This window comes from Bubalus kerabau, chromosome 2 (genome assembly GCF_029407905.1).
Source record: "Bubalus kerabau isolate K-KA32 ecotype Philippines breed swamp buffalo chromosome 2, PCC_UOA_SB_1v2, whole genome shotgun sequence".
Classification (NCBI taxonomy): Eukaryota; Metazoa; Chordata; class Mammalia; order Artiodactyla; family Bovidae; genus Bubalus; species Bubalus kerabau.
Genome location: NC_073625.1, coordinates 44,462,517 through 44,475,168, shown reverse-complemented (window position 1 = coordinate 44,475,168; position 12,652 = coordinate 44,462,517). Strand labels below are relative to the sequence as shown.

The following is a 12,652-nucleotide window of genomic DNA, read 5'->3' as shown; positions in this document are numbered from 1 at the left end:
AATTATTCAAGAGATGGGAATACCAAACCGCTTGACCTGCCTCCTGAGAAATCTGAATACAGGTCAAGAAGCAACAGTTAGAACTGGACATGGATCAGTAGACTGGTTCTAAATTGGGAAAGAAGTATATCAAGGTTGTATATTACCACCCTGCTTATTTAACTTATATGCAGAGTGAAAGTGAAAGTGAAGTCACTTAGTCATGTTCGACTCTTTGTGACCTCATGGACTAGCCTACCAGCCTCCTCTGTCCATAGGGTTTTTCAGGTAAGAGTACTGGAGTGGGTTGCCATTTCCTTCTCCAGGAGATCTTCCTGACCCAGGGATCGAACCCAGATCTCCTGGATTGTAGGCAGATGCTTTACCATCTGAGCCACCAGGGAAGTCAGAGTACATCAGAGTACATGCAGAGTATATGCAGAGTATATCATGTGAAATGCCAGACTGGATGAAGCACAAACTGGAATCAAGATTGCCAGGAGAAATACCAATAACCTCAGATATGCAGATGACACCACCCTTATGGCAGAAAGTGAACAGAAACTAAAAAGCCTCTTGATGAAGGTGAAAGAGGAGAGTGAAAAGATTGGCTTAAACCTCAACATTCAGAAAACTAAGACCATGGCATCTGGTCCCATCACTTCATGGCAAACAGAAAGGGAAAAAGTGGAAGCAGTGACAGATTTTATTTTCTTGAGCTCCAGCAAAATCACTGTGGATGGTGACTGCAGCCATGAAATTAAAAGATGCTTGCTCCTTGGAAGAAAAGCTATGACTAACCTAGAGAGCATATTCAAAAGCAGAGATATTACTTTTCCAACAAAGACCCGTCTAGTCAAAGCTGTGGTTTTTCCAGTAGTCTTGTATAGATGTAAGAGTTGGACTATAAGGAAAGTTGAGTGCCCAAGAATTGATGCTTTTGAACCATGGTGTTGGAGAAGACTTTTGAGAGTCCTTTGGACTGCAAGGAGATCCAACCAGTCCATCCTAAAGGAAATCAGCCCTGAAAATTCATTGGAAGGACTGATGCTGAATATGAAATTCCAATACTTTGGCCACCTGATGGGAAGAGCTAACTCATTTGAAAACACCCTGATGCTGGGAAAGACTGAAGGCAGGAGGAAAAGGGGATGACAGAGGATGAGATGGTTGGATGGCATCACTGACTCAATGGACATGAGTTTGAGTAAACTGGGAGTTGGCGATGGACAGGCAGGCCTGGTGTGCTGCAGTCCATGGGGTCGCAAGGAGTCAGTCACGACTGAGTGACTGAACTTAACTGAACTGATGATGGAGAAGATGCAGCAGAGGGTCAGGGAAGGCCAGGCAGGAGCATGGGGCCTGTGAACAAACAGTGAGGTCGCCAGGTCTTCCTAGCTGTGAGCATCGCAGGCCTAGCTGGAGCCTCCATGAGAAAGACAAAATGAGACAGAATTGGACATTCTAGGAAGCTCATAGGCACCGTGGGCACTCACAGCAGACGTTCTATCTGAACGAGATGGCCGGTGACAAGGGCAAGTGGCCTTGTGTGCAGGTGCCTAGGGATGAGGGAGCCGCCTGTGCTGACGGTGCCCATGTACCCTGGGCCTGGGGTTGACAAGCTGGTCCCCAGAGATCTGGAGACCTCAGATCCCCACTCCATCCTGCAAAGCAAGAGCTTGGGCCTTTGTGGCAGCATGGGCAGCCATCATTTTCCTCGGCTCCAGCCTACCAGGTGTCAGCACCTGCCTTTGATGACCACAGTGATCAGATCGCTGTAAGCAGTGGAGTACTATGTTTGCTGAATGTTTCTCATTTGGTTCTATGACCGTGATTCCCACTTCCTTGATGCATCATGGGCTATATGACACCCAGACCCTCATCCTGTGATCTAAACCACTGGCTGTGCTGCAGATTTTCTAACCATGTTTTTCTTTTCTTTGCAGGTCACTTATATTAAAGACAATTTTCTTCATTTGTCACTGCATTCATCTCCATATCTGGAAACAAAAAATTCCCAACAATGGCAGAAGGCCACAGTTCTGTTACTGTTTACATATTAATTTTGTCATTTTCAATCAAAAATGTTGAAAAGTGAAATTAAACTTAATAAAATAAATTGAAATAAATTATTTGGTATGACTCAGATTTCTTTAGTTCAGCTTTATTTAGGTATAATTGATATAAAATTGTGAGATATGTGTGTGTGATGGTGATTTGATACATCGTATTAACACACCTACCACCTCACATGTTCAGTATTCATATTTCTTGGTGGTGGTGGTGAGGACTTTTGTTATCGTCTCTCAGCAAATGTCAGTGGTACGGCACAGTGTCATCATCTGCTTAAGTTAGATCCTCAATCTTTTCCATCTCAGAGCTGAAGGTCCGACCTGTTTACCAGCTGTTTCCCCACCCCCCAGTGGAAACTCTGTGTTTCTAAAAGTTTGACTTCTTAGTTTTTGTTCTGAACATAAGTGATACTGTGCAATATTTGTCCTTCTCTGTCTGACTTCATTCAGCGTAATGCCCTCCAGTCCATCCATGTTGTCACAGTAGCAAGATTTCTTTCTTTCTCATGGCTGAATAATAGTCCATCGTGTGTGTATGTATATTGTATATATATACACTGTATATGTATAAATATACTGTACTTTTTCATCTGTTCATCCATCGATGAACACTCAGGTTGTTTCCATGATGGCTCAAACTTTTTATTTGAGCAAAATGCAACATTTATATATAAACTTTATTCATATGTAAGCTAACATTTAATATCAGTCTAATCATACTAGTATGTTATTCAGCTGAAATATTTGCTAAAATACCCACAAGGGCAGTTACAAGTTTTAAAATGGGTACTGTGACTGTTCCCCCAACAATTATGTGGTCATTTCTCGCTGTTTTGGGGACTCTGTGGATGATCACTGAAACCAGAAATGTCCACTCTTGTTTCGTTCCTCACATCAAGTTTAACCAGTGCGAGCAGCTGGTGCGGGCTCCCCGGTCTCTCCTGGAGGGAAGAATCAGAATAGAGCCCGCCTCTGATCTCAGGAGGTGGAGGGTCTGAGCCCAACCCTCGGCAGAGCCACACGGCCTCCTGGGAACTGTGAGTTGTTTTTTGTTGTTTCAAAAATAGTAAAATTTTAAGAAAAGCTGTTTTCCTTCAAGGCCGGGGGCTCTTCTGCCGCCTCTGTTTTCAGAGCCCCCCCCCCCGCCCCACACTGCCGCCGCATCACAGAGTCCCCCCACTGTGTCGGGGTGCGGCCTGTGCCCCGTACAGAACAAGCTCGCCTGCTTCACAGATGTCCTGGGAAACCCGAGCAGCGAGGTCTGGGGCTGGAGACCTGGGCGGCGGGCACTGGGCAGGTGGAGGTGCCCAGAGCCACCTGTTACTGCCAGCGAGATGGTCGGCCGCCCTGCTGGTCTGGGCAGTCCTGCCTGTGAGGTGGTCCTGCCAGCCCCGCCCACTCCAGTCTTGCCAGTATCACCAGCAGGATGCTCCTGTCAGCCATGCCCAGTCTGGTCAGTCCTACCATCGAGGTGGTCCCGTCAGCACCCCCTCCTTAGCCTGGTCAGTCCTCCCAGACTAGGTCAGCCAGCCGAGCACCCTTGAGTGGGGTGCTCCAATTCCTCTAAAGTGTCCTGAGGTCATTTTCAAAGCATGCACAAAATCTGTGATCCCTTCAGAAAGTGCATTAATGCAAAAGACCGGAAGTGTTTGAATGAGTCTGTTTTTATTAAGAATAATTTTACCAAAAAAATAAAAATCATTTTGGTGCTTGGACGATTTCTCCACTACATTTAAAACAAGGTTTTTAAAATAGTCCATGAATCCACTGCTGACCACCGTTTTCAGTCTGCATCTTCAGCCCTGAACAAACAAGTCTGCCCGCTGAATGGGAGTCTGTGCTCCTGGAGGAGTCCCTGGGACTCTCGCCCCTGCTCAGCAATGGTTTTAAAGTTTGTGTCCATCATGTGACTTAGTAACACACATTTCTGAAAAGACCTCTGCCTCTGGGGCGTTTGGCCAGCTTCAGTCATTGTGGACTGGGCATTGTGTTTGGTTCATTTATTGAAAGGGAGCCCCTGGAGCCTGGGGTGTCTGCCTGCACTGGGAGCAGCAGGTGCCAGGACCCGGGATGCTCTCCGGTGAGGGGCTCAGCAGGCCATGTCTCCAGTCAAGTAGATGTAGCCTCCACCTCAGGCTTGGCATGACCTTAGTGTTTGGCATGCTAAGTACATGGTAGAGGACCCAGAGTGTGCGAGTGTTGATTTAAACATTTTCTGATCGGGTCTTCTTTTTAGGTTGCTGTGTACTGGAAGGTTTTACCGCATCCTAGAAGCCAGATGCTGGACGTGAACAAGAAGAGACTGTTTCTGATGCTGGTATCAGTTCCTCCTCCTGTTAAACTGCGAGTCCCTCCTGAGGCTGGGAAGGGCCTCTGGAGAAGCAGGCATGTCCTGTTCTTCCTGGGAGCGGCCCTTTGTCACCAGAGTGTTGTGGCTCTGAGGAGTGATGCACTTGTGCCCAGGCCTCAGAAATGAACCACAGTGTTGTTGACGTTTGTGTACTTGGGGATGGTGACTTTTCAAGACAAATAAAGTGTCACGACGTCCTTGTCTGCCCTGTGTCCTGCCCTGAGTGCTGTGCTCTCGTGGCTGCTAGGCTGTTTCTCAGGAGACGAGTTTGTGCCGGGTGGTGAGTGCTTGGTGCCTGGAAGGTGACCCAGCTGAGCAGGGGGCAGGCTCAGGGTCACAGGGCAGCACCCCATCAACATGCACATGGTGGGCCTTGGAGCCCTAGCTCCTCGTCCCCTGGCCCGGGCTCCAGGCTCACACCACACGCTTCTCATAGCAGACACATGGCTCAGCCCACTTCTATCCGTGTTGGGGGACAGGGAAGGACAGGCGAGTGAAGCCCAGAAACACAGAGGAAGCTGGGAGCAGATCTGAGCGTGTGTTCCGAGCTCTCGTTCCTGCCCTGTGCGTTAGCCTGTTTGTTCAGGAGGTGAACAAACATGATGCCAGAACCAGCTGCGGGCAGAGCAGCAGCTCCCAGGTGCTGTGGAGCCCATGCATCTGGTCTCCTGGACAGGTGTGTTCAGGGGCAGCATGAGTCAATCAGGTGTGTGGGGAAGGCAGGTAGCTGGTGAGGCAGGAGCGGGACACCTGTGACAGGTGTGGGCGTGGCCTGGCTGCTTCGTGGAGACCTGGAGCTTGGTGCTGTTCTGCTCAGAGGAGTGACTGTGTTCTCAGAAGGCCCCTCTGGATGGGAGGCTGGCGGCACGGAGGGGACGTGCTGGAGCCTGTGAGGTAAGCCAGGAGGCCATCGAGAGATGGGACCAGGGACACGCAAGTAAAATCAGAGTGCAGATGTGCTCAGCACAGGGACTCTCCGAAACTAGAGGAGGGGTTATCTGCCCATGGCTGTGTCTGGAAGCAGCTCACTGCGGCTGGACATGGACGTGTGGTTACCTTCTCCTGGGGATGCTCGGGCTCAGCTTCTCTTCCTCATCAGCCTGATGGGGCCCCCAGCCATGCAGGGAGGCTCTGTGCCATGTGCCGTGCCCTGATGCCGGACGTCATCTCCGGGCCGAGTCGCCTGCACTGTTCCCACCTTGGGCAGTGGGTAGGCAGAGGCATGGTGCTGCCTCCAGGACGAAGGAGTGGAAGGAGCTCAGGGCCCTGCCTCCCTGGGGCACAGGGTCCCTCCCGCCCCTCCCACCCCTCCCACCCCACCCCCTGCCGACTGCCCCGTTTTGCTCCCTTTTTATTTACCACCTCTTGGGAAGCCTCGGTAAGCCTGTCTATACCTACAGGTCTTACTCAAACCCTTCAGGAGAGTGAGCCACCCATCCTTGGGGGCCAGCATTGCCCCCACTCTAATTTGGTTGTCAGACTTTCGGGGTCTCTCCTTGACCCCTGCCCCCTGGAGCCCAGCAGGGCCTGCTTGTGTGGATCAAAGGGGATGGTATCGGCCCTGATGTCCCCTGGAGGCAGGACCTGCCTGCGAGGGCCCCAGGGCCACGTGTGCGTTACTCTCAGAGGCCTCACTAGGGGGCGCTTCTGCAGTGTCTTTAGCGCCTGTGGTTCCTGGGAGCCGCGTGTGTTGCTCAGTGAGCGACAGCCGGCTCCTTGGAGAGCTGTCATCCTAGAAGGTTAACCAAAGAGAAACATGCAGACCTGGCTTCCGGAACCTCCTGAGGCCACTCAGGGGTTCAAGCCGACATCTCCCTGCTGGTCGGACAAACACTATCAGCCCCAGGCGTGAGGGGATCTTACTGTCGCTCAGACGGCTGAGCCCCCCACCCACCCAGTTGCTGTTTCAGTAGGTTGGGTGGGGGGCTCAGCAGCTGCGGTTTTGGTGTGTTCCCAGGTGGCTCCTACATTGTTGGTCTGGTGACCACAGCTGAGAACTGCTGGTCTAAGCTGAGCCCTTGCAGACAGAAAGGTGGCAGGTTTCCCAGGCATGGAGCCGACAGGTTGATTCAGGGCAGGGGAACCCCGTGTGGAGCTGCAGAGCTGAGAGACTGCCAGGTTCACGTGCTTGTGAGCCACGAGAGGATCATGTTAGGCGGGCCGGGGGCGTGCCCGTGGGCAGGGTGTCATGTCAGGTGGGCCGGGGGTGCGTCCATGGGCAGGGTGTCATGTCAGGTGGGCCGGGGGTGCGTCCATGGGCAGGGTGTCGTGTCGGATGGGCCGGGGGCGTGCCCGTGGGCAGGGTGTCGTGTCGGATGGGCCGGGGGCGTGCCCGTGGGCAGGGTGTCATGTCAGGTGGGCCGGGGGTGCGTCCGTGGGCAGGGTGTCATGTCAGGTGGGCCGGGGGTGCGTCCGTGGGCAGGGTGTCATGTCAGGTGGGCCGGGGGTGCGTCCGTGGGCAGGGTGTCATGTCAGGTGGGCTGGGGGTGCGTCCGTGGGCCAGGGGTGCGTCCGTGGGCAGGGTTGGTGGGTGCAGAGCCTATGTGGATGGGGAGACTGGTGGCTGGTGGTCCTTCGTCATACGCTCGCTGAGGGTGTGTAACTGCAGGGACGGGTCTTCCAGGCAACCCTTCCCCTTTGTGTGCTGGTGGCCCAGTTCTAGTGAGTTCTGCCCAAGAATGACCCCGGGCCCTGAGTCTGCAGTGTTGTGTGTGCTGGGAGCTTCACACGGCGCTGAGGACAGCCGCCTGAACTTGAGGAAAGAAACAAGACTGCCACTGGCCACCCGTGAAAGCACGATTTTCACATCCCTAGAGGAGCCTCTGCTAGACACCAAATTGGAAACCAAGTGGCAGAACGGATAATTCTTAAATAGCATTTAGGGCAATAAATAAATATTAAAAGTTAGCAGTAATCCTCAGAAAGTAAGTCTCTTATGAGTTTCCTAATTTGGGTAAATTAAAAGACCTCTCTGGTTCATGATTTAATTTTGCGGCTTTCTTCCCTGTGGCCTCCATTTCTGTGTGAAATTAGACTATTGGAAGAAATAACAGAATTGCAACCAAATCTGAAACCAGGCAAGAGTCCAGATGATGGCGTGGGGCAGGACTGTTCATGTAACTGTGAGCCGATGTTTGTTCACAGCAAACTTGGTCATTTCTCAGAAAAGAAGACAGTTTAGCGAGGAGGTCTGAGGATTCTGTGGGTGGTGTCACGTGCCTGCGGGTTTCTCAAGGGTCTCCGTCTGCTTGAGGGACTAGTGTTTGTCTGTCTCATTGCACCCACTTTTTATGCCTTCAAGGGCCTGACCTGGTGGAATGATCCCATGGTGAATATGTGTCTATGATTTTCCAGAAATTCTGTCTTAACCCCGATGTCCTCGCTTTGACCCCTGTGGAAACACCGGTATCAGGATGGGCTGGACGGTAGCCGCAAGAATCCAGCAGAGAGCTGCTCACGGCCCTTGACCGGCGACCCGGAGAGGCCTTTCCCTGGGGGTGTGTCAGTGGGTCCCGGCCCCTGTGATCCAGCAGAACTTGATGGTCAGGATGCTGCTGTAATCGAGGTGCGTGGGATGCACCCAGCCCTTCACCTCGGGCAGTTTCTGTTACAGGCTGAGGAAGCATTTCGAATTTTTGCCGGATCTGGGGAGAGGTGCAGAATTCTCTTCCTTCTACTTTAGGGCAAGTACCTGCTATCTGCTCTTGACCCTTGATGGGCTGATTTTAAATAAAATTGTAAGGTGAGATATAACTGTAGGGTCACTGAAATTTGGGGAAATAAGACAGGTTCAGCATTAGCACCTATCAGCTGATTTTACCAGGGAATGGACATCTTTCAGGATAGCTTCAAGCTCATCATGTCAAAGCCATGGTGTTATCCTTCATCCTAGAAACGCTGGGGGTCAGGCGCGTGGGCTTATTAACACAGGTCCTGCCGCGTGTTCGGGCTCTGATCACAAGCTTCCTGAATGGGTTTGGTTACAATCTGCCTCTCGTGTTCCTGTCCCTCGGTGCCCGCCGGGGTCTCCCAGACCCACTGTGGCTGCAGCCCTGCTTGAGCACCTGCGGCGGCCTCGCACGCAGACCTGGCAGTCCCACCTGTCCCAACACGCAGCTGTCTTTCCCAGGCGTTCTCCCCACTGGAGTGAGGACTGTGTCCTGGGGGGCTGGCCAGCACACCCGCACCTTGGGGCTTGGATGTGCTGGGGTGTTCCCCCAGCTCAGCTCCTCCGTTGGCCACTCTCGGGGCCTCGTGTGACCCTTAGAGTTCTTGGAACCTCTCCTCATGTTTTCACATCACATCTTGTTGCTGTCAGTGTGCCAAGAGAGTTCCCCCCTCTTTAAAAAATGGGCACCTCTTGTCTGGGATGGAGCAGGGAGTCAGAGCCAGACCATGATGCTGGTGTCAATGCAGGGAAGCATCACTGTGGAGTTGATCGCTTTCTGGACAGATGCGCTCAACCCTTTCCCTCCTCCTGGGTTTTCCACAGAGTTGGGAGCCGTGGCCTCAGTGCTGGATGTGCCTGAGAGCAGTAGGACAGTGGTGAGCTGTGAGGCGTCTGGAGGAGGCGGCCTGCCTGCGGGCAGGAGGGGCTTCCTCCCAGCCCCATTTCTGCTGCGGGGCAACGGACCCCACGTCTGCTGTGGGAGCTGCTGGCGGATGGGGGCGAATCCCAGAGTGATGACTCTGCCTGGCCTGCTGTGGCCACCCCGGACAGCTCCCCGAGAGCCCTGGTTAGGACGGATATGTCCCCTAGGTGGAGCAGTCCACCTGCCTGTGGAGTCAGCACCGGCCCTGAAAGGGAGGGCTTCTGTGCCGGCAGGTGGGGGACCCCGTAGGCGTCGCCCCCAGGTGGGCTCTGTCCACCTTCCTTTCCCCTCAGACTGGCCAGAGGCCGCGGCCCTAGCCGCACCCCCCACAGCACACTTGTGGGCACAGCGTCCGTGTGGGCAGCTTCATGTGCCGGGTCTGTGGCCCAGGGATTGGAAGCCATCACGCAGCTCTGGCAGGAAGCAAGTCCAGGCTGGGTTCCTGTGAGTTCACAGGAAACACTCTTCATGACTTGGAGTCTGTAATGGTTCAACTTTTGACCATGAGTCTCTGTCGGCTGCTTACTGTCTTTATCTCATGAAAGTGAACCCCGTAAAGAGAGCAGTGCCTGGCCTGGTCTGCTGCAGGTGCACATGAGAGAGGGCAGAGAGCAGAGCCCCAGGGTGCCTCCTTGGCGTTCACCCCCGCTGCCCCAGGAGCCTCCCGGACACAGGACTCTGAACCCTCCTTCCAGTAAACCCAGGCTCCCGTCTCCCGTACCAGCAGAACCCGGGGCTGCATCCCCCAAAGGCCCGACTCCGTGGCTGTCACCTCCCTCCTCCCCAGGCCCTGGGGTCCTGGCTACCAAGCTGATTCTCAGCCCTGTGAGCTCCCCTGTCCCTGCCCCCTGGGGCTCGCCTGTCACCTCACCCCGTCCCCGGGTCCCCTCCTTTACTTTCGATGCTTTTATCTCTGTTTGACATGCATGTTCCTGACTGTGTTAGAGGCTGCAACATGTAAACCTATTTTCTTCCTCTTTTCTGCCCACGAAAAAGTAAGCACATTTGCTCTGTTCCTCACCTCCTATAGGAGACCGTCAGCTCTGCGGGACGCGCTCTCATCTGCCTTGCTGTCTGCTCTGTGGCGCACGCAGAGGGCCTGGCGCGGGAGGGGCCTCCGGCCACGTCCTGGGGGAGCTTCCCGGAGCCAGGCTCCCTGCCGGGGGGTCACTCGGGGCCGCGCCTGGCCCCGCCACCGTGGTCCAGCTTCTCTGTGCCCGTGTCCCCGCTATGCAGTGAGGGGTGCAGGAGGTGAACGTGTTCGGGGTTTGGTTGGTGGAGGAGGACTAGGTGAGGAAGACTAGAAATTTGCTATTCAATTTTGTTGATTTATTCTATTAGAAATTACAACAAGCAACCCAGCGGTAGCAAAGCTGTCCAGTTGCCAGTAAATTGGTGGTAAATAGAATAATACCAGGCAGTTATTAACAAAAACATTATTTTTGAAGCATAATGTGAGTTTAATTACCTTTATTTCCCTAATGGTTTCATTTCTGTTCTGCCTCTACTGCAGTCTCTAACTCTGTATGGTATAAAAGCATTTGCTTTGCTGTTTTCTGTTAAGAATGTCAAAATGTGCGTCTTACCAGGATGCACATTCCACGGCACCTCTAAGTCAGAAGTCTCTGCTCCTTTGGATTTGTATTTCTGACCTGAAACCCCCTGAGCCCCCAGCCCTGTGTGTCTGTGGCTTTGCAGGGGTGTGTGTGTCCTTGGAACTGGCTGCATGAAATTTCCTATGTTAAAAAGTTCACAGAGACACCCAAGTAATAATACATTCAAATGTGGGTGTTTTGGTGAGTTTGCGATGTGTGCATGCTTTCTCCACCTCGGTGCCCCAGCGTCCCACGTGACACGTGTGAGCACACGTGTGTGAGTGCATGTGTGAGCACACGTGTGTGAGCGCGTGTCTGTGAGCATGAGTGTGAGCGCGTGTGTGCTGTCGCCCTCACAGCAGCATCTGTCCATGGCCTCGGTTTCACGAGTGTCAGTGCGGTGTAATGCCCTTCGCGCCTGAGGACCAGGGTGGGACAGAGGCTGTCGGTGCTTCGCTCACCTTGTGGTTCACCTGGACGTCCAGGTGCCCAGTGAGCGGTCACTGGGTAAGCGCCAGGCTGGGAGGCACCAGGCTGCATCTGCTTTTCTGCTCTGTCAAAACACAATGTAAGGTTTGAAAACAATGGCACTAAGATATAATCCCTGTTCTGTAACATTGACTCAAGTACACATTTCAGCAGACTTCAGCCTCCATGCAGAACTGGCCACCGCACCAGCTGGACCACAACGGCACTCTCTCCAGGACAGTTTCTGTCACCGGTGGAGGAAACCTGTCCCCTTGAGTGGTCTCCACCCTCTCTCCCCTCCCTCAGCTCCTGGCAGCTAATAACCTACCTTCTGGTTCTGTATATTAGCTTATTGAGAGCATTTTATATAAAAAATTATATGATATGTGGTCTTCGGTATGGCTTCTTTCTCTTAGCAAAGCTTCAAGTTTCATCTGTGTTTTAGGACATATTAGCACCGTTTATTGCCAAATAATAACCCATTATATGGCTATGCCATGTTTTATTTATCTCCTCATCAATGGATGGACGTTTGCATTGTTTCTTTTTTTTTTCTTGCTGTTGTATTTTGGATAATGTTGCTGTGAACAACACGTATGTGGACACATGATTTCTTTTCTCTTGGATATAAAACCAGAAGGAATCCCTGGGTCGTATGGTGACTCTGACTCCTAAGGAGCCCCGCACTGGTCCCCACGTGACTGCACCATTTTGCATTCCCACCAGCAAACATGAGGATTATGCCTCCACATGTTTGCCGACATTTGTTATCATCTGTCTCTTATGATAGACATTCTGTAAATGTACAGAGGTATCTGTAGTTTTAACTAGCATTTTCCTGAAAGATATCATATTGAGAATCTGTGTGTGTGTTTATTGGCCACTTATATATCTTCTTGGGAGAAATGTCTGTTCAGATCCTTTGCTGATTTAAAGGAATTACATTATGTGTCTTTTTGTTATTGATTTGTAAGAACAATTAATATATTCTGGATACAGGTTTCTTATCAGTTTATAATTTGCAAATGTTCTCTCCCATGTTGAGTGTTGTCTCTTGACTTTCTTAATGGTGTATCTTCAGCACAAGAATTTTGAATTTTAATGAAATCCAGTTTACCTATTTTTGTCTTTTGTCACTTGAGCTGTTTCTGTAGTGTCTAAAAAAAATCATTGAATGTGGCCACAAAGAATTATTCCTATTAAGAGTTTTGTGGTTGCAGCTCTTACACATGGATCTACAGTCCATTTTGAATAATTTTTATGTATGGTGTGAGGTAGGGATCCAACTCCTTATTTTCACTTGTGGGAATCTGGTTGTCCCAGGGCCATTGGTTGAAAATGCTGGTTTTTCCTGCAGTGAATGGTCTTGACATCCTTGTAGAAAATTGCCTGTAATGGTTTATTTTGGAGCTCTCAGATTTCGTCCGTAGATCTCCATGCCTGCCTTGTGTGAAGAGATGAAATGTAATCTTTCCTTCTTGCTTGAACATCTTAGAGTCTTAAGGCTTTCAGGAGTGGACTTGACATCATTCCAGCACATTGTGTATGAGTAGTTCAGGGTCTGGGGCCCACCTGCATGGGTTAAAGTGCCAGCTG

General features: G+C 51.6%; 1 protein-coding gene across 4 annotated transcripts in view; it reads left to right on the top strand.

Moving 5' to 3' along the window:
• Positions 1–12,652, top strand: part of DLGAP2 (DLG associated protein 2) — a 634,262-nt gene that overhangs the window by 238,143 nt on the left and 383,467 nt on the right. For 3 of the 4 annotated variants that reach the window (XR_008710212.1, XR_008710210.1, XR_008710213.1), the window contains one exon: positions 4,288–4,604. The exons of the other annotated variant lie outside the window; for it this stretch is intronic. The gene's annotated coding sequence lies outside the window, so the exon portion shown is untranslated. Of the gene's footprint in view, positions 1–4,287; positions 4,605–12,652 lie in introns of those variants that run through there. 4 annotated transcript variants of the gene reach the window in all.